We start from the raw sequence: 18,457 nt of genomic DNA on the forward strand, positions 1-18,457 counted from the left end.
CTGTCAGGCACCTTAGTGTAACCTTAATATGCCTTCTAATTGAGTCATATTAGGCTGTCGTGTTGTTACCTCCTATTGCTCCTCTTTCTGCTGAAAACATCCTTTTCTTCCAGCGCCAGGCAGATTTTTAATCTCGAGGTGCACTGCCAATTTGAGGTTAGAATCTGACTTTGAAGTCGTAAAGAAGTGCTGTTGCTGATGTTCAAATAATGCTGAACCGCTTAGGGCTAAAGCAGACAAGAAATAAAATTGTGTTTTTCTAAAACATCTCTTGCACTGTGGTTATCTCAAAGGGCTTTATGAAGTAATGTCAAGTAAAGGAGCACATTTAAGCATAGCAGCCATTCTGTGCACAAACGTACCTTTGAACATAGAAATTTTTGGCATTAGAGCTGTCGATACTCATTTAGTACAGCTATTATGTACGTTTAATGATCACCTGCTACACCGTGAGAAATGTCTTATAATGGTCACCGCTTAAAACCATTAAGGAGAGGTAAAGTATGTATATACATTAAGTTCCTCCTTGGGCTGACTCTAGGTAAGAAAATGCAGCCCAGAGGATTTAAGGTTAAAGCGAATATGTGAATCTTTGCTGCGTATTCCAGTAAAGCTGTTACACTTACTGTCATGGTTTAACCCCAGACGGTGACTAAGCCCCATGCAGCCGCTCACTCACTCGCCCCACAGCGGGGTGGGAGAGGGAACTGGAAGAGTAAAAGTGAGAAAACTCATGGGTTGAGATAAAGACAGTTTCATAGGTAAAGTAAAAGATGCACACACAAACAAGACAAAGCAAGGAATTCATTCCCAGCTTCCCATGGGCAGGCATGTGCTCAGCCATCCCCAGGACAGCTGGGCTCCGTCACATAGAACAGGGACTTAGGAAGACAAATGCTATTGCTCCGCACGTCCCCCCTTCCTTCTTCTTCCCCCAGCTTTATATGCTGAGTCATATGGTATGGAACATCCCTTTGGTCAGTGGGGGTCAACTGTCCTGGCCACGTCCCCTCCCAACTCCCTGTGCTACCCCAGCCTCCCCACTGCTGGAGTGGGGTACAGAGCAGAAAAGGGCTTGACCCTGTGTAAGCACTGCTCAGCAGTAACTAAAACATCCCTAAATTATCAACGTTGTTTTCAGCATGAATCCAAAACATAGCTCCATATTCACTACTATGAAGAAAATTAACTCTACTCCGGCCAAAACCACATTTACAAAGTATGTAATTTGTTTGTTATTAAGTTACCTGTTTATGCTAAAGTACTCTAACAACAAACTATACCTGAACTTAAGTTTGAGCAATATAACTGTCTAATGCTGGCTGGCACACAGTTAATTGCTACTGTAATCACTCTAGCTTCAGCAATGCTCTAGGAACAGGACATTGCCATTTAGGAAAAACAGATTCATTTCTGAGCTTTAAGCAGAAGGCAATACGTGAGCCATGCAGGATTTTCCAATCTGCATCTGTCCAGAATAGATATGATTAAGTGCATTTTTGTTTAGCTATTGATTTATTGACCTGGCTTCCTCAAATGTCAGATATATGTATGTTTTTTGTCCAAGAAAAATAGGGCTGTTTGGAGTATTGATTGCAGCAGTGGAGTCTGCAGTACAGCTCAGTAAAAGGTTCAGTTCACGTTTTAAGACATTGCAGTGTTCTTTAATAAACCTGCATCCTTTAGGTGTAGGTGTAAAAATCTGCCAGGATTATATTATAATCTTTATTATTTTAGTTTTAATCTAGAAAAAAAGTCTTTTGGGGTTGAGCTATCAGTGTGCAGTAATCACCCCTTAAACCTGCTCAGAATTTATAGATTTTTTTTATGTGGTACTGTAAAAGGATGGGAAGTTCTATTACCAAATTCAGTATTTTATCCTTTTGTTGTATCCTGCTTCTGTGACAGTAGCAGCTTAGTCTTTTAATATATACATATGTTTTTACATATGTGTATGTATGGAGAGAAAGGGAAAAAAAATCACACGTAAATAGTAATTGAAGTGCAGTAACTGTGGTGGGTAGTTACAAAGTTCAAATACAAAATGTAATCGTACGGGTGTGTATACATATACGCTACAAGGACCTTTCCCTGGAGAATTTTTTCCTTCTTTGAGAACTTACAGTGGCAAAATCTTCCAGACAATATTTTTCCCAACTGGCAAAATATTTCCTGATAATAATAAACAAACGTTGCTTGCCAAGGCTCTTTGGATTTGTGGTTTACATAGACTCTCACAGACAGCTCTGGACTTCTTTTTCTCCGAAGGGTATCAGAGCCACAGCACTCCTACTGCAAATACTTCCCACCTCTGTGCAGCTCCACCTCAGGGTTTTACTGATGTCCTTTTTACCTCTCAAGAGCTCCTTTGCCTGCCTTTGATTTCTTTTCCGTTCCACAGTTTCCCCAGATTTACTCTGGTCTGTTGTTTTCCTTGTTCTCTGTTCATACCATACTCTTGTGGGACCTCCCCTTGAATCACATCATCACAGTCTTCTTTCTGTCATGTTAAATAGAGAGATTTAACATGGACATCTCCCGTACAGTTACCTGAAACACTCAAGCTAGGTGACATTCATCTGTCAGCTTCGGGATGGGAGGGATGTGCCATGGAAGTGCCTATTTATCTTTTATGACTATAAGAAGTACACAGGAAGTAGATCGGATTTAGACATTTAAAGCAGGGTGAAATTAATTCCATCTTATGAGACTTCGTTGTTGCCAGTGAGGTCAAAGACAAACTCTGAGTAATTTCAGTACTGAAAGATAAGGCCCAGAAATTTTTTGTCCTGGTAATAATGGTACCTGAGGTGATGGATAACTAATGCCTTTCAGCAGCTACCTCAGAACACAAGCGACCATTAGTTATTACTGTCTGAACATAGTTTGATAGTCTCTGAAAAATGAGAAATCCACCTGGCTCTTAATCTGTATTCTTGGAGATGACTTCATGATAGATGTTACTCACTGAACTGTCCCAGAGGCTATAGTACGCTTTCTCTTCTGCAGAGGAGACCTTTGGAGCTCAATCTAACTGTGGTAGAACACGTGTGTCAGAGAGATGCTTTAAGAAGCGAATCAGCTGTGACCTGGAAGTACCTATGTGGGGAACAAGATTTCAGGAACAGACTCTTCAGGCTCCCAGATTAAAGTTGAAGCTCAACATATTCACACTAAGAATTAGATTAAAAACATGCAAGCAAATAAAGAGGGATAGTCATATACATCCAGTTTGTCTCGAAAAGTTTCAATACTAGTCATGTCTAAATTGTGGCAGGATGCTTTCCTTAAAAAATTGCTCTAGTTCACACAAGAATTGAGCCCAGAAATTGTGATGACCTCTATATATACAGAAAGTCAGAGTAAATTATGACACTGCTTTCTTCTGACTTTACAAACAATCAGGTACGTTCTTCAAACAGAAAGCCAGTCCATATTGACAAGGTAAAAGAAGTGTTTTGCACTGTCAGCATCCTGCAGAGCTCTTTATTTTTTTTCTGAACTTTGGATAACAGTTTCACAATCATAGTGGTTTACTCAGTGTAGATCCTAAAATAACCTTTAGAAGAAAATGTGAATTGTGGTAGAAAACAAAAGACTGGATTCATCTGCTGCTACTAACTTGGCATAGCTCCATTGAAGTCAGTGAAATTATATTGATTTACAAAAGGAGAAATTCTGATCTATGAACATTTGACGCTAAGACTGAAACACACAAAGACACTATCCTTTTTTCCTAGAACTCCAGTTTACAGCAGGACTCTTGGACTTCAAAGTTCCCTTTTCAGCAGGACATGATGTGTAATATTCTGCAAGATATTGCAAAATGTGACCACCAGAACTTTGGCTGATCTTATCTGGAAACCATAAAAATATTATTCAGAAACTTCTGACAGATAATTTACATTTTGTATTTTGGATACACTACAATAACTAGTATGGTTTTCAGGCTAATTCTGTAGTGCACGTGTAGTCTTTCTACTTTTCATTCACTGTCACAAGTGATCAAATGACAGATAAAAACTTTATTTGATAATAATTGAGTATGTCATCTGCTTTCAAAGGCTCACAGTTCCATAGCTGAGAAAGACTGAAAGAGGAGAAATGTATAGTTTTACATTATACTTTATCTTTTGGGTAACTAAATATTGTGACTAAAAGTCAGATTAGACAGCTACATCTGTACCATGTTTTACAGAAGTGGAAAGATAAGTCACAGGCATTGACAAAGCTTTCTTCAGTACAGGCTATTGATATAAATGCTTTAGTAGATCTGCGTATAATTTTTCTTGCTGTCTCCTCTTTTGGCAGTGAGCTATATGAAATTTACAAAAGCAACACCTGCAGCTCTCTAAATCACAACCATTTTGAAAGTTGATGTCTACATATAACATTTTCACATTCAATCATCATAAATATATTAACAGTTATATGACCTTACGGTGAATCCCTGAAGATGTATGCTTGAGAAAAGATTTTCTTTGCTTTGGGATGTCTTTCTCTCTAAAGAACATGTGGTACCAGCCAGACTTTCAAAATCTGCACTGTAAACACCATGGTGCAGTGCTGAGCAACTTCCTGCAAGTTACCGAATGCTTTCAACTCTTAGTGATCTTTCAGGAACTGAAGGAAGTTGACTATTTAAAGGAAGAGATGAGACTTTCAAAGAATCAAATGCAAATTAGTTCTATTAGCTTACACATGGGTAGTTACTTTTAGGTATAGTTTGACATTTTCTATTTTTTCTTCTTGACATAAAAATATACTTAACTGGCAAACACTTACTGACACTTCCTTTAAGATTCTCACACCAGCCATCAACTACTTCTGTTGCTGTTGATGTTATCGTCAGTGTTAGAGGACAAAATGTTTTGGAGAAACTTAAGTGTAAAAAGCTTTTCGTTTTAAAAGTTAATGTGCAGTTCCGTGACTTGCAGCAGATAATTTGCCTCCCTAATGTATATAAACATACTAGTGCGGTGGGCTCTTATATATTTGTCCTAAATCATGGCAGCCATATATCCAAATGGCTGATTCAGTTGTGGACTTTAAACAGCCAGCCTAATTCCAGACCAGAGCTGTTGACTGCTCAATGATCTGTTGAAAAGATCCAGTAGCATTTGGCACGTAGATACTGTTTACAGCATGTTCTTTATTCTTTCTGGCACATAACAGAGCCTTCTGCTTCCTCCTGCTTCCCTGATGATCACCTTACAGTGACTGGAAGTTAAATAATATGATTAAAGGGAGCGTAGGTATCCCCAGATAACATTAGAAAATCACACAGCAGTATTATCCAGCTTTGTGCTTAGCATGTGTAGCAGAGGGATGGGTCCTGTGCTTTTTTGACATAGATGTCACTATAATTCTTTGTGATGGGCCTTCACATTTGATGACATTGCAAAATCCAAAAGCTTTAAGTCAGAATGGGATACATTCAACCTTGAAATATAATGCAATCTGTGCAAATAATTAAACAGTAGGGTGCCTTAACAAGGAACCGGTAGATCATTATAACTTAGGATTTTTAAAAGTAGGAGTTAATATCTTTTTTAAAAAATATGCATTAATTGTCTGGAAGAAATTTACAGCCTGTGTGCTGAGGTTATGGGCTGGACACATGGCAGTTCTTTGTGGTCTCGGGAACTATGAATCTGTGAAGCATTTCCTTCCTTCATGGGTCATGGCATAGTGAGCAGAACTGTGTCCATGGTCCTTGCTTTGCTCATAGGACTTGCAGTTCTGTATTAGGCCAACGTTTGTAAGTAAATCTCGTTTCTCAGGACTTCAGATGATTCCCTGAAGCAATTAGGAAGTTTTCTTTTCCTTATTACCCTCACTTGCCTGGGCAGAACTGGACTTTTTACTGTTATTTATCTTTTCCTCCATGAAAACCATCGAAAGTGAGATGTTGGACTGAATGGGCTGGTGGCTAGAGAGGGTAAAGATTTCAGACTGGCTGGCAGGGATGTCTTGTTCACGAGCCAGCTTGGGGCCTAGGAAGAGAGGTCAGTCAGGCTTGGACTGTAAAGTGGATGTATGTGTTTACGTCAGGAGGGAGGGGTCAGGGGATCGTGCTTACAGTTGGATGGAGGAGTGGGGTAGATTCTGGCTGTAGATCCGCTGGTTGCACTAGTATCACTACTGGTGTCACTCTAAGACATTTTCATATATAACAGGACAAAAAGAGAATTTTTGGTTCCTGTTTACCTGCTACTGAAAGGAAGTTTGTAACTTGACTGTAAAGACCTTCCCAACTACCACGTCTCAAGAACTTGGGCAGAGTCTGAGGGTTATATTCTCATGCAAATTGAACCTGTCCCTCATAAAACTATGCAAGTTTAATTCCAGCCTAAAAACCTTTTCATTTATTAATATCAGACTTTGGGATTTTAGGAGAAGCATAAGGAACGCTTGTCTTGTATCAGCAGTTCTTTCTGGGCTCAGTTCCAAAGTCTTTTTCCACATTGTCTGCGTGGATAAAATATCTAATATTATATCTGTGGATGTTCTTATCAGTTCAGTCCTGTGGATCCCAGAGGCCGAGTTCATAACCTTTCTTTTCTTTCCCCCAAGGTTTTATATTTATAATGCAAAGATATATATATTGCTTGCTTTTTTTTTTTTTTTTTTTTTTTTTTTTGCGGTGTCGTGAGAAGTGAAGGGGGTAGATACTCTTACCCTTTCTCCTGCAGTCTAATAACTTTCATGAGTCGGTGCCACTCAGCTTGAGCTGGGGTTACAGAAGCAATCCCACAAAGGTAAGGTGGACGTGAAATTCTGTTTTGAAACTGGAACATGGGAGCTCGCAGTCAGAGGTGGGGCTATTTGCAATAGTATGTTTGTGATGGCTTCAGTTTTGGAGTTCTGGTTTTGGATCTTTTTCCAGTGCAGATAAGCATGATTATGCACCCTAGCAGTTCAAATAATCTCTAGTTACATTTGGATTCACTGCTATGTAGGTTGCGTATTTCCTCTTGTATAAAATATTAGGGATTAGTTCTCTTCACCTCCACCTATGTAGTTGGGTTTTTTTCCTATGAAATTCAATAACAAGAAAAAAATCCAATGCATGTATACACATAGAAAACCAGTCATGCAAAGCATTCGTTTATGAAAGAGAGATGGTTACACTGAGTCAATACTAATACAATTACCTACTTGAACAAGCTCAGCTATTCTATGCATTACCTAATTCTGCCTCTTCAGTTTCTTGCTGTTTTTTTCTGTAAGGTTCCCTTTCCGTATTCTCTTATTCTTGTGTTTTCAAGAACCACCACTAGCTAGAAATGTAGCAGTACACACTGTTGTCATGGAAAACTTGACTTACCTATACGGATGCCTTACCATCACTCTAAACAAAAGCCAGGTGCAAGATCTGCAAACTGTATTTACAGCTCTGAGACACAGTAGTCTATTTGATACAGTTGGTTGGGAAATATATTTTTAAGTCTGTGAAAATGTTGAAATGAGCTCTTTTTATTCCCAGCAGGACAGAAGTTTTCCTTATGCCAAGTGGGACAAAAGCATCTCCTTTTTTTGACAGACAGGGAGATGAGTGGCATGAGAATTGTCTCCGTTAAATTGTTAAATAAAAATAAATTAATTTTAGATGAGTTCCTGTGGTTTACCTTAATCTGTTCCAAATATTTTGGGTTTATTTCCATTCCTTTTACATGAGCTTCATCACTCAGTGGTGAACAGTGTTGGAGTTAAACATTTCTCATTTGAAGAATACTGAAAGAGGAAGATTTTCACTGTTTCCTAATACAAATTGTTTTCAATTGATAGTTTCACATAAAATCCCACTTCTGCAGAAATGGTATTTCCAAAGAAAATTCTTTAGATTAAAAAGTGTGACTGGTCTAGTTTATCACTGATTCTTAAAGGTGAAGACTGCTGGTTTGGTGTGAGTAATTTCTGTGATCCTCTGAAATCAACGGGAATCTTCTAATTTCTGAAGATTGAATCAGTCATTTTTGCAAAGTGTTATGTGTCAAGATCATTACAAAAGAAACCCCAGCAACTTGAAGTAGGTTTCACTTCATCTTAGAGACTTACTGAAGCTTGCTATATTCTGACATTGCTGCCCAGCAATGTAACGGGAGCTGATTTAAATGATTGAACAACCCTCTGTGCATCCAAGAAGCATGTAGCTTCCTGATTTCTTCTACTGTAGTCGTAGAGGAAGTTACTCCACTGCACTACACCTGTGTGGTTGCATTTGAGCCAACAAAAATGTGGATTACCATGGAGTGTTGGACTGATCACAACTTGAAGTCATTTCAGAAGGTGTCAGAATCCAATTGTGATGCACATTGCAGAAGATGCTCCTTTACCCCAGCAGTTCATCTCTGAGTAGTGTTATGACCAAATTTAAGCCTATGTCGTTGTGCATTGCCTGCCTAGAATTCATCTTAAATTTTCAATCACATACTTAGTAAATTAAAATTTATATACTCTCTGGAGAACAGGCAAGAAACCCCATCCTCTCTCTATATGCCAACCTTAATCACCAAGTTATAAGCCATACTCTCTCAGGTCCCTGTGAATATTAATTATTCTAGGCAGAGTGGAACAGCTTCAGCAGAGGTGGGCAAGAGAGGCATTCAGAGTGCTCTGTAGCTTGGACGTTATGGCACTTTCATGGGAAAACAAACTCAAACCTTTAAGGGAAAAGAAGCAACGGGGGCACTTGTGTCCTGGGCTGCATTCAAACTCGGATCCTTATCAGCAAGCTGTTAGATAAACACTTATCAGGAGCATCCAGCAGGCCCAGCAGAGCTTAGCCTTGAACATAATCTAAGCATCCTCCTCGCAGTACACTAGTCACAAGCCCACTGCTGATATTAATGCCTTCCTCTGGTGTTAATCATTATTTAGAAATAATCACTGCAGTATGGGGTGGGGTTTTTCTCATTCTGAAGGAATGAGGGTAGAGTGTCCCTAACGCTTGCTGTGTCATGAGGGGAATGCGAAGCAGTAGCTCTTTAGGAAGGCATGCTGCTGGAAATCTACATCGGCTCGATCACTCTGCAGCTCACAACTGTGAAATGGCCTGTTTTGTCAAGCTTGTCAGCAATGTGCATCATTCAGTTGACAACACAGAAAGCTGGGTTTGGCTTGCACACAGCAATTTCCAGTTGATGGGTTGGTTCAATTGATACATTCACTTTGGGAAATAAAGTAAGAATATTCTCAGTTTGAGCAAGGCTACACTGCATGAATATCTCCCTCATGGAAAAGAGAGATGATGACTGTGTACAAGACAAGGCATGATTAGCAGGAGGGAAAAGAAACAGAGGCAATATATCTCTTGGAGGGAATTGTTTCATTCACTTTCCTCTGATCTTTTTGAATGAGATTTTGTTTCCTTTATTGGCCATATATCCCATTTGAAGGCAAAGGGAATCTATGGTTCCTCCCTTTCCCCTTTTCCCACATGCACAGCATACACCGCACAGCTATGGGTGTAACTTGGCAGTTGTGCACAGACTACATTTCTTCTCCAAAGAAGAGGTATCGTTGCTTTGTAAACATAGAATTAAAGACTCAGGCATTAATGACTCTCTGATAGCCAAAGAAGTGCAGCTGGACACATGAGGGGACCAGTCCTTCCAAGGTTACAGGGTACCAAGGGCAAGTGTAATCTCTAGAAGAGGTTCAAAAGAACAAGAGTTACGGGTCAGATACCTAGCAGTAAGCTTCACTCCACTGCTCGGATTCTGGTGCTTCTGGAGCAAAGCAGGTTGGGTTTTTTAAGTTCCTTGATACAGCATTAATGAGAGCGATACATGGTTCAGCACTGCTCTTCTAGGCAGTACTACATCATTTCTTGGTGCAGGGAAAGGAGCTCTTGGCTTTTTTTAAAAAAATGTGGCATGCACAGGAGGAATTCCTCATGTTTTACATAGTCAGTTGCTGCTAGCTTTTTCTGCCACTGGCTTTCAGTCTCCTTCATTATTGCTACATTTGCCACAGGTCTAACCGCATAATAACAATGCAGTATGTGTTAGCAAAAAGATCAAAGTGGTCTCTCACTATATAACTTGCTGCTATAGCTGCTGCAAGAACCATTTTCTATTCCTCTTTCTGCTTGGAAAAGAATCTTTCCTGAAAACCTTTAAATAAATCAAATATTCCCAGTGTGCACCATTTATTGTCAAACTTTCCTGGTTTAAGATGGAGTTTCTCCTTCCACTTCGTGCAGAGTATGTGTCACCGCTAGCCTTACAATTCTGCAGTGTTAATCAAACAATCCAGACAGTGGGCTTATTTTGTTTCTAGTATAGATACCAATCCTTAATTATCCCAGTATTGTTTTAACTACCCCAGCACATCCTTATCTGTTTTGCTAAACTTCATTTCATATTACACATTTCCAGTTAGAGTCTTGACAGGAGGCAGAAGCAATCAAACCATATTGTCTGGCATAACAGTGGGGAAACTGCCATGTCTCTCATGCAAGAGATTAATAATAGACTGTGTGCTGCCTTTGTAAAACAAAAACAATTTCTCCCTTAAAAGGCTTAAAAGTTACATCCTGTGTGATGCTGTCAGCATGGGGGCCAAGTGTCAGACATCTAAAGGAGTTTTAATCTTTGAAAAAGCAGCTCTTTTTTTCCTTGCAAATCACACTGTAAGTTCCTGCTGCAGATCTCAGGGCAGGATGCTTACGCTAGACTGCTGCTGCAGCTAGGGAAGGGCAAACTGTTGCTGGGCAGATGAGTGTGGGCAGCCAAAGACACCTTAGGTGGAGAGGGAATAGCCTCCTATTGTCAGGCGAGGGAGCCGTTTAGGTGCAAGCCTGAGTTTTAGATCCAGACATTATCCCTGGTAACACAAGGAGCCTGATTGCATTACTGCTGCCCTAAAATACCGGAGAGAGCCAGGCACCTAATTGCTAGGTCTGACAACAGCCTGGAAGAAACTACATAGATGCTCTCTCCCTCTTTGCTGTGTTTGATGTGAGGAAGTAGGGATATGTCCAGAATTATTAACTGGAAAAAATAGAAGGAGCAGTAAGGTTTAAGAACAGGCAGCAAAAGTGTATTCGGGAGTCTGACTCACAGAGCTGTTAAGAAAGACCAGAAATACATGAAGTCACTCTAGGGACTGGTTTTCAATCCAGGAGTATAACTACTCTATATTGCATTTTCTGTGATCCATCTTGTCCTAAATATCTGGATTAAAGGTAATGCAGCACAGAAGCGTGGATTTTATTAATCTCAGCAGAGTACAGAGAAATGGCTAAACATAAAAAAATTTGCAGGTGGTGGGGAGGAGGTGAATAGAAAGTCCTGGCAATATGCTTGCAGGGAATGTATAATCTTCATTAGAAAATTCAAAGCCTGTCTGCTTGGCGTGGATCCTAGCTGTGTAGCGGTTTGTTTAGCTACGATGGAAAGCTCACTCTACATTAATTCCTAATGGATTATTGCAAAATGTTCTGTAATGATGACGTGCTTGAGCTGTTAATTGATTATGAAATGCCTTAAGAGCTTTATGAAAAGCATAAGATACAATTGTTATTGGATCATGCTGCTCATTAACTTTAAAGAAAATAAATGTGCTGTAATTCCAACTGGCCTGTAAATCTCTTTTGTTTGGAAATAGATTTGTGTCACCCTGCTTTCCTCTGGTAGTATCAATGTCTCCTGCTTGTTTGAGTAGAAATACGTTCAGGGAGATTAAGGGCCTGAACCAATCTGACTGCAGTCAACTGGAGTTGTTCCCGTTGACTGCAGGAGTTGGAGCAGTCTTTGGTCTGTCCAAGTCCAGAAAAAAGGTCTGTGGAATAGCACAGCCACAGGCCTCTCTGAGGAGAGGGGACGTGAAAGGTTTTGAACTGGGAGCAGTACTTTATCGTAGAAGTGTTTCAAGCTTCTAGCCATGTTTTGTTGTCAAAATAGATTTTGCATAAATGGTGAGGTATAGGAGATAGGGACCATGTTTGCAGGGATAAATATGTGCGTGTTCATTTGGCCACTGCTGCAGTACATGTGCAAAGTGCCATCTTACAGCACTTTACATTTTGTTTTGTAAGGAACTTGTAAGGTAGATCCTGTGAGTTTGCTCAGCATGGCAGCATGCATTTTCCTCTGGTCCATGCTTTTGAAAGCTGCAAGGACAACTAAGAGTGCAATTCTGAAGGAATGGAAAGCCTGTGCTCTCAGTTAAACACAGGCTTGAGCCTGTCATATCCCAGATTGACTCACCATTTTATGTTACAACAGGCCTCTGCTAGTGATACAAAGATCGGCAGTATCCAAACTCCCTTGCTTTCTAACCTTACTAGTGGGAAGTTCGGTGGAGCTGTGTAAGGAGTCCAATATAATTAAACTTAATAACAGTGGACTGTTATTAAACAAGGCATTCTTTCTTGCAGCGCTGGGGCAGCACTGGGGATAGCTCCACCATGACTGCTCCAACAATCTGGCAAACTTTTAAAGACTATGTACCATAAAGTTATACATAATCACAAGATTTCTGAAAACTCATTTACATATACGTGAGACTCCCTGGAGCTCATTAACATATGCAAATGTCTGGTCCATATGTGCAGTCATCTTCCCTGATGGTCTTTGTGTGGTCATCGGGGTCTTCAGATGAACGCTTGTAGTCTTCTTCACTGTGCCCACTGATTGACATTTACTTCTGCGCAAACTCAGTTCTGGGATCATTAGACTATTTTAGTAGACTAAGAAGCTGTTCTTGTCATTCTCTTGTCATGTGTATCCATTCTCAAGACTGAGTTGTCTACCATGAGATTATCTGAGTGCCCCCTTACTTTACACCCATACCTTATTTTACAACCATCCGAAGCCTCTTTTGTCCAACTAAGTATCTAAGGTACTTACAACATCTTCCTTGGTTTCAGGGCCTTAACTTTTTCACTAGGAAGCAAACTTAACAGGAGGCCGAGTGCTTTAAATGTGGGTGAATTTATCCCCAGGGTAAGTTATTTGCTGCGGATCTGGTGATACACTGACCCTGAAAAAGAATAGCCTCTCACCTGTGACTGTGACACGTGTGGGGGAGAAGGCAGTGAAGGAACAGAGTGGGATGGGGACGCATCCCCCCCACATAAGACTATACATGCACATGTAAATCATAGATTTTTTCCCTATAGACAATGTCTGTCATTATCTCTGCTTTTAGCATCTAACCCCCATTGTGTTTTACTAGTGCAATTAATTAAAAACAAAGGTGAATATGCCTTACCTTGATTATGCCTTACCTTAAATAAGCAAATATCAGCCAATGAAATAGAATTCACCTTCATGGCCATTTGGTAATACAGTCCAAGAATGAGGAAATCCATAGGCTTTCTAATTTATTGTACAGGAAGGTTGTTACTACTGTTCACAAAGGAAAGGTTTTCCACACAAAATCTTAGACTTGCCAGCATCTCTCATGCATCCAAGTGCTGCCATGTGAGACAGATAAAAACCTCTGAAGCATCTCAGTACTTTTTAAAATGCTACCTTTGATTTTTGAGATTAGTAATGTTTTCTCAACCTCTGATTCTTATATCTGCAAATTTTTGGAAATGGACTACAGTCTCTAGAGTTCTGCTAAAATGGGTTTAGTTTGCTGGCTCAAAGTTGGTCTTGCAAAGACTTTTACATAATTGGTGTTCTTATGCTCTTACCTTTGGAAGGCGTCTCACATGAAAAACAATTTTTGAAGAAATAAATATTTTATTTCCTATTTAGATTTTCAGATTTAAAATATTTAAATATTTTAAATTTTCAGGAGAATATCAAACCCCATTGGAATATTAGCTTTAATTTCAGCAGGCCAGATTCCATACGAATTTGCATCTGTGTAGGTTGGTAATGTCACTGAATTGGTTCATGAAATTTGGCCCCTGTGTTGGTTTCCGACCCAGAAAGCAGTTTTTCATTCTGCAGATCTGGTATTATTTCACCTGGAATACTCAAGATTTAGCTACAGTTACCTTCTAACCTGATTCCAAGAAGAAATTTGAATTCTTAGGGTACTGCTCAGCCATGGTTAAGGGGACACTGGCCAGTGCGTAAGGGCCACTCAGAGTAACGAGATTAATGAGTGGGACTTTACCTTTGTTTTGAGTGGGGCTTACGCATGAAGCTTGGTACTGATCCTCTGTGTAAGGCTGAATTTCAGCTCTAGTTCCCAGACCTGCAGTGAGTATACTATAACTGACAGCTAAGCATTTTTATAATGGATATTTTAGAAATAATTTAACTGGGAGACATGATAGTTGTATTTGAGTTTTCAAGTCATACTGCTTGAGAAATAATCCTGTTGCCACCACTTAATTGGGAATGAACACATATCATGCAAAAAGATTTTCTGTTTTTGCAAAAATAGTGTAGACCCCTAATTTGGGCAGAGCACTCAGTCCAGAGAAGTCAGCAGACTCCCGCTTTACTCCAGACCTCAAATGCTGACAGGTACCACCAGGACTCTGGAATAACTGTAAGTGGAAAGTGAATTCTGGGAATTCATATGTAAATTGAAATAACGGATGTCCCATTGTGCTTTTGCATTCAAAAAAATAAGAAAAAAAGAGAAGAAAACCCCCAAACATAATGAAGTATTTGCATATAAAAAGGCTTTTAACTTACATTCTTTGCTCATTGGCAATCTTTGGAAGCCCATTATTCTTCTCTGCTATTAAATTTACCCAGAAAAACACTCACATTTCTGGGTAAGTAGAAGTTCATCAAAAATAATTTATTCTTGTTCATTTATTTCCATAGGATGCAGACCTTTCTAGACACAGCAATTATTTCTAGACACAAGTGGGAGAACAATGTAAGAATCTGTGGTAGTGCTTGCTTTTTTTTTTTTTTAATTATCCTAGCTAAAGTTTTATAGATGCTATTTCAGTAGAAAGTCTTATTATAACAGCAAAGGAAACATGGATGTCTTCAGTTTCTAATCCTGAGTGTGCAGCATTGTGACTGGATAACCATAAGCAAATGGCTTATTCTTTTGAGGACGTATTTCTACTGGTGTAAAGCTGGAATAACTCCACATAAGTCGATGGACTTACAATGCTAATCCAATGTTGTTTCCTCGTCTGTAAAAGAGGTTAATGACATTCTCCTCTCTCAGGGGATATGGCAGGGATGTTTAGTTAACGTTGACTCTTCACTTTCTAAAATGCTAATACATTGTCATTATTAGTGCAAAATTTTTACTGTACAGGTGAAAGAAACAGTTAACACACAAGGTAATAGTGCTTAACCAACTCTGCTAAAAACACATCATAATATATTGGCTTTCATTAGAACATCTCAAAACAATTTTCCCATTACTACTTTCATTAGGGAAGGAAGACTGGTCTGTTCTATTAAGAAAGCAACCAGATGCATGTAAATAAATTAACACCAAAAGATTACTAAGTGTAAAATGTGCATATGTCCTCCACTACACTGCTTGTTTGTATACAGGTCAAAAGACAGCATTGTAAGTTTCAAATAAGCAGCTTTGATTCTGCTAAGTAATTTGTTGTATATACACACTAAGAGAGAATAAAATATACACAGACAAAATGGTGGACAGATAAATAATTATTGCCAGAAGTGATCTTCAGCTTTCAGGCAATCCGTTTAACATTTTTCTGTCTCATTATTTCTGTATATAAATGAGAAACATCTCTGTAAGAAGTAGCAAGGATACCAGGCATGAAAGCCTTAGTATATGTCTATCCAATGCAAACAGAAATGTGACTGTTTAATTCTTAGTAACTCAGAACTAGTGGTTTATGAAGTGATCATGGCCTGGGACACTGTCACAGTGTAAGTAGAGGCAAATAATAATGGAATAACAATAATTTCTGCTCCTGTTCTGAGCTTCACACTGGTAGTTCTCAATGCATTTTTCAAAAAGCGGTATGTTATTCCCATTTTGCGGCTATGGGAAGTGATCCTGCTAGGACAAGTGCCTTGCCGAAACAGATCAGCTGGTGAACAAGGTGGGAGGAAGCCACGCAGCTGAATGCAGGGCAGAAAAAAATGGGAGTGGGACTGCCATTTCCAGCAGCAGCCATCCCATGGAGCTTCTCCCATCCCTTCACTGGCATTTGAAAAGAGAACCTTAGCCTACCGGCTCCCGTCATCTATCCACTGACATTAGATGAGAGGTAGAAGGCAGAAGGGTACCACATAAAATAGCATCAGCTTGTTAGAGAATCCTTCCTTGTGAATGACTCTCTCAAGTGTTTGGATCTCTTTGTTTCCAAATACCACTCTTCTTAAATGTGTTTTAACACAGACATTTTGCATTGCATCCTCAACTGACAATTTACCAGTCTGCTTTGTTAGCCCCTCTGCTAGTGCTGCAGTGACAAGGAGGCCCAGATGAAGTCCTTCTTTAAAATGGTGTTATTTTCCACGCTCTAATCTTTCCGGGGTTCAACTATGATCTCTTGAATTAGGTCTGTAGTACACAGCTATGCAGCGTGCACCAGCTCAGGTTTGTGTGGCTTGTAAGGTCTAATGAATTCAGACAGTAATGGTTAAAGCTTCCTTCTGTCCTAGCCAGTGTGATTGTGTCTAGTGAGATAATTTTTCCGGAGAAAAACATTATTAAAACAGTTCTGTATTAACCAAGAATGTTTTCCACTGAACTCTTGAGCTGGCAGCATAGCTGGAGTAGCTTGGGCACCAGCTGTCAAGTATTTACACAGGATTTCAAGCTGGCTTGTTCAGTTCATGCTATGATAGCTACATTGCTCCTGGTTCCTCAGTCATCATGATACTTAGCTTAGTTTTATTAACATAATATAAGAATATGCTAGACTTATCTTTGTTGCCAAAACATTTGCAAGAAAACCCAAAGATATTACAACAATCATTGTAATTTACACACTGGGAAAGCATTTTATTTCCAAAATTAGTATTTTGTATATTCATGTGCTGAAAGGAAAAGAAGTAACAATATTTACTGTAAGGTTTTAATTTAGGAAATAAATTAATCAAGTAATTTTTCTGTAGCCTCTGTAAATTAGCAATAGCACTGGCTGGCCAACTTGTCCTGAAAATGAGCTCATTAAATCTAATTGGACACACTGTATAGCAAAGAATCATATGATAAAACTATGAATTTCATGTCCAATTAGAAAAATACTCTGTGGTGTTCAGCACTGATTCCAGTGGTGGATGTCTGCCAAGATACACTTAACTAAAGTATACATGTGGGTTAGATTAATATATTTTGAGATAGAATCAGCCCTAACAACAGGGAAGTCATCTACTGAAGGCGGTAACTCAAAGACCACAGCAAAATTGCTTGTTAAAAGAAATAATAAACTCAGGAAAATATTAATGTTTATTTTATTATCTCTGATTTAAATAGATGGCTTAGTAGAAGAGATTAGTATTTTCTTAAGATCTTGTAACTTGACTAAAGTGAAGAAATCAAGCAAAGGTCTAGGAGGCCTGAATGGAGGAGCAAGGAGCTTCTGGCAAAACTCAAACAGAAGAAGGAAGTTTACAGGATGTGTAAAAAAGGGACAGGCCACTTGGAAAGAATACAGGGATATTGTCAGAACATGCAGGGAGGTGAGAAGGAAGGCTGAGATCTGTTTGGAATTAAATCTAGCAAGGGAGGTCAGGGACAACAAGAAGGGCTTCTTCAAATACATCAGCAGTACAAGGATGACTAGGCAAAACATGGGCCCACTGCTGAATGAGGTGGGTGCCCTGGTGACAAAGGACACTGAGAAGGCAGAGTTACTGAATGCCTTGTTTGCTTCAGGCTTCACTGCCCAGGCCGACCCTGAGGTTTCCCAGACCCTGGAGGCAAAAGGGAAAGTCTGCAGAAAGGAAGACTTTCCCTTGGTCAAGGAGGATCACGTTAGAGATCACTTAAGCAAACCTGACACCCACAAATCCATGGGCCCTGATAGGATGTGCCCCTGAGGGAGCTGGCAGATGTTATTGCCAAGTCACCCTCCATCATCTTTGGAAGGTCATGGAGGACAGGAGAGGTGCCTGAGGACTGGAGGAAAGCCAGTGCCACTCCAGTCTTCAAAAAGGACGAGGAGGAGGAGCCAGGAAACTACGGGCCGGTCAGCCTCACCCCCATCCCTGGAAAGGTGATGGAACAGCTCATCCTGGAGGTCATCTCAAAGCATGTGGAGGAAAAGAAGGTCATCAGGAGCAGTCATCATGGTTTCACCAATGGGAAATCATGCCTGACCAACCTGATTGTCTTCTACGATGGGATGACTGGCCGGGGAGGTGAGGGGAGCACGGTGGATGTGTCCACCTTGACCTCCGCCCGGCTTTTGGCACCGTCTCCCACAGCACCCCAGGCAGGCTCGGGCCGGGGGTCAGGGGAGCAGTGGGGGGCTGAGAGCTGCCTGGACGGCAGAGCTCGGGGGCTGGGGTCGGTGCTGCGGGGTCGAGCTGGGGGCCAGGAGCTCGCCGTGTGCCCAGGGGTCAGCGCTGGGTCCGGT

The 18,457-nt window shown here is 40.1% G+C and overlaps 1 protein-coding gene across 1 annotated transcript in view; it reads left to right on the top strand.

The window, feature by feature from the left end:
* CEP295 (centrosomal protein 295) overlaps positions 1–18,457 on the top strand; it is a 77,178-nt gene that overhangs the window by 709 nt on the left and 58,012 nt on the right. The window lies entirely within an intron of this gene.

This window comes from Falco biarmicus, chromosome 2 (genome assembly GCF_023638135.1).
Source record: "Falco biarmicus isolate bFalBia1 chromosome 2, bFalBia1.pri, whole genome shotgun sequence".
NCBI lineage: Eukaryota > Metazoa > Chordata > Aves > Falconiformes > Falconidae > Falco > Falco biarmicus.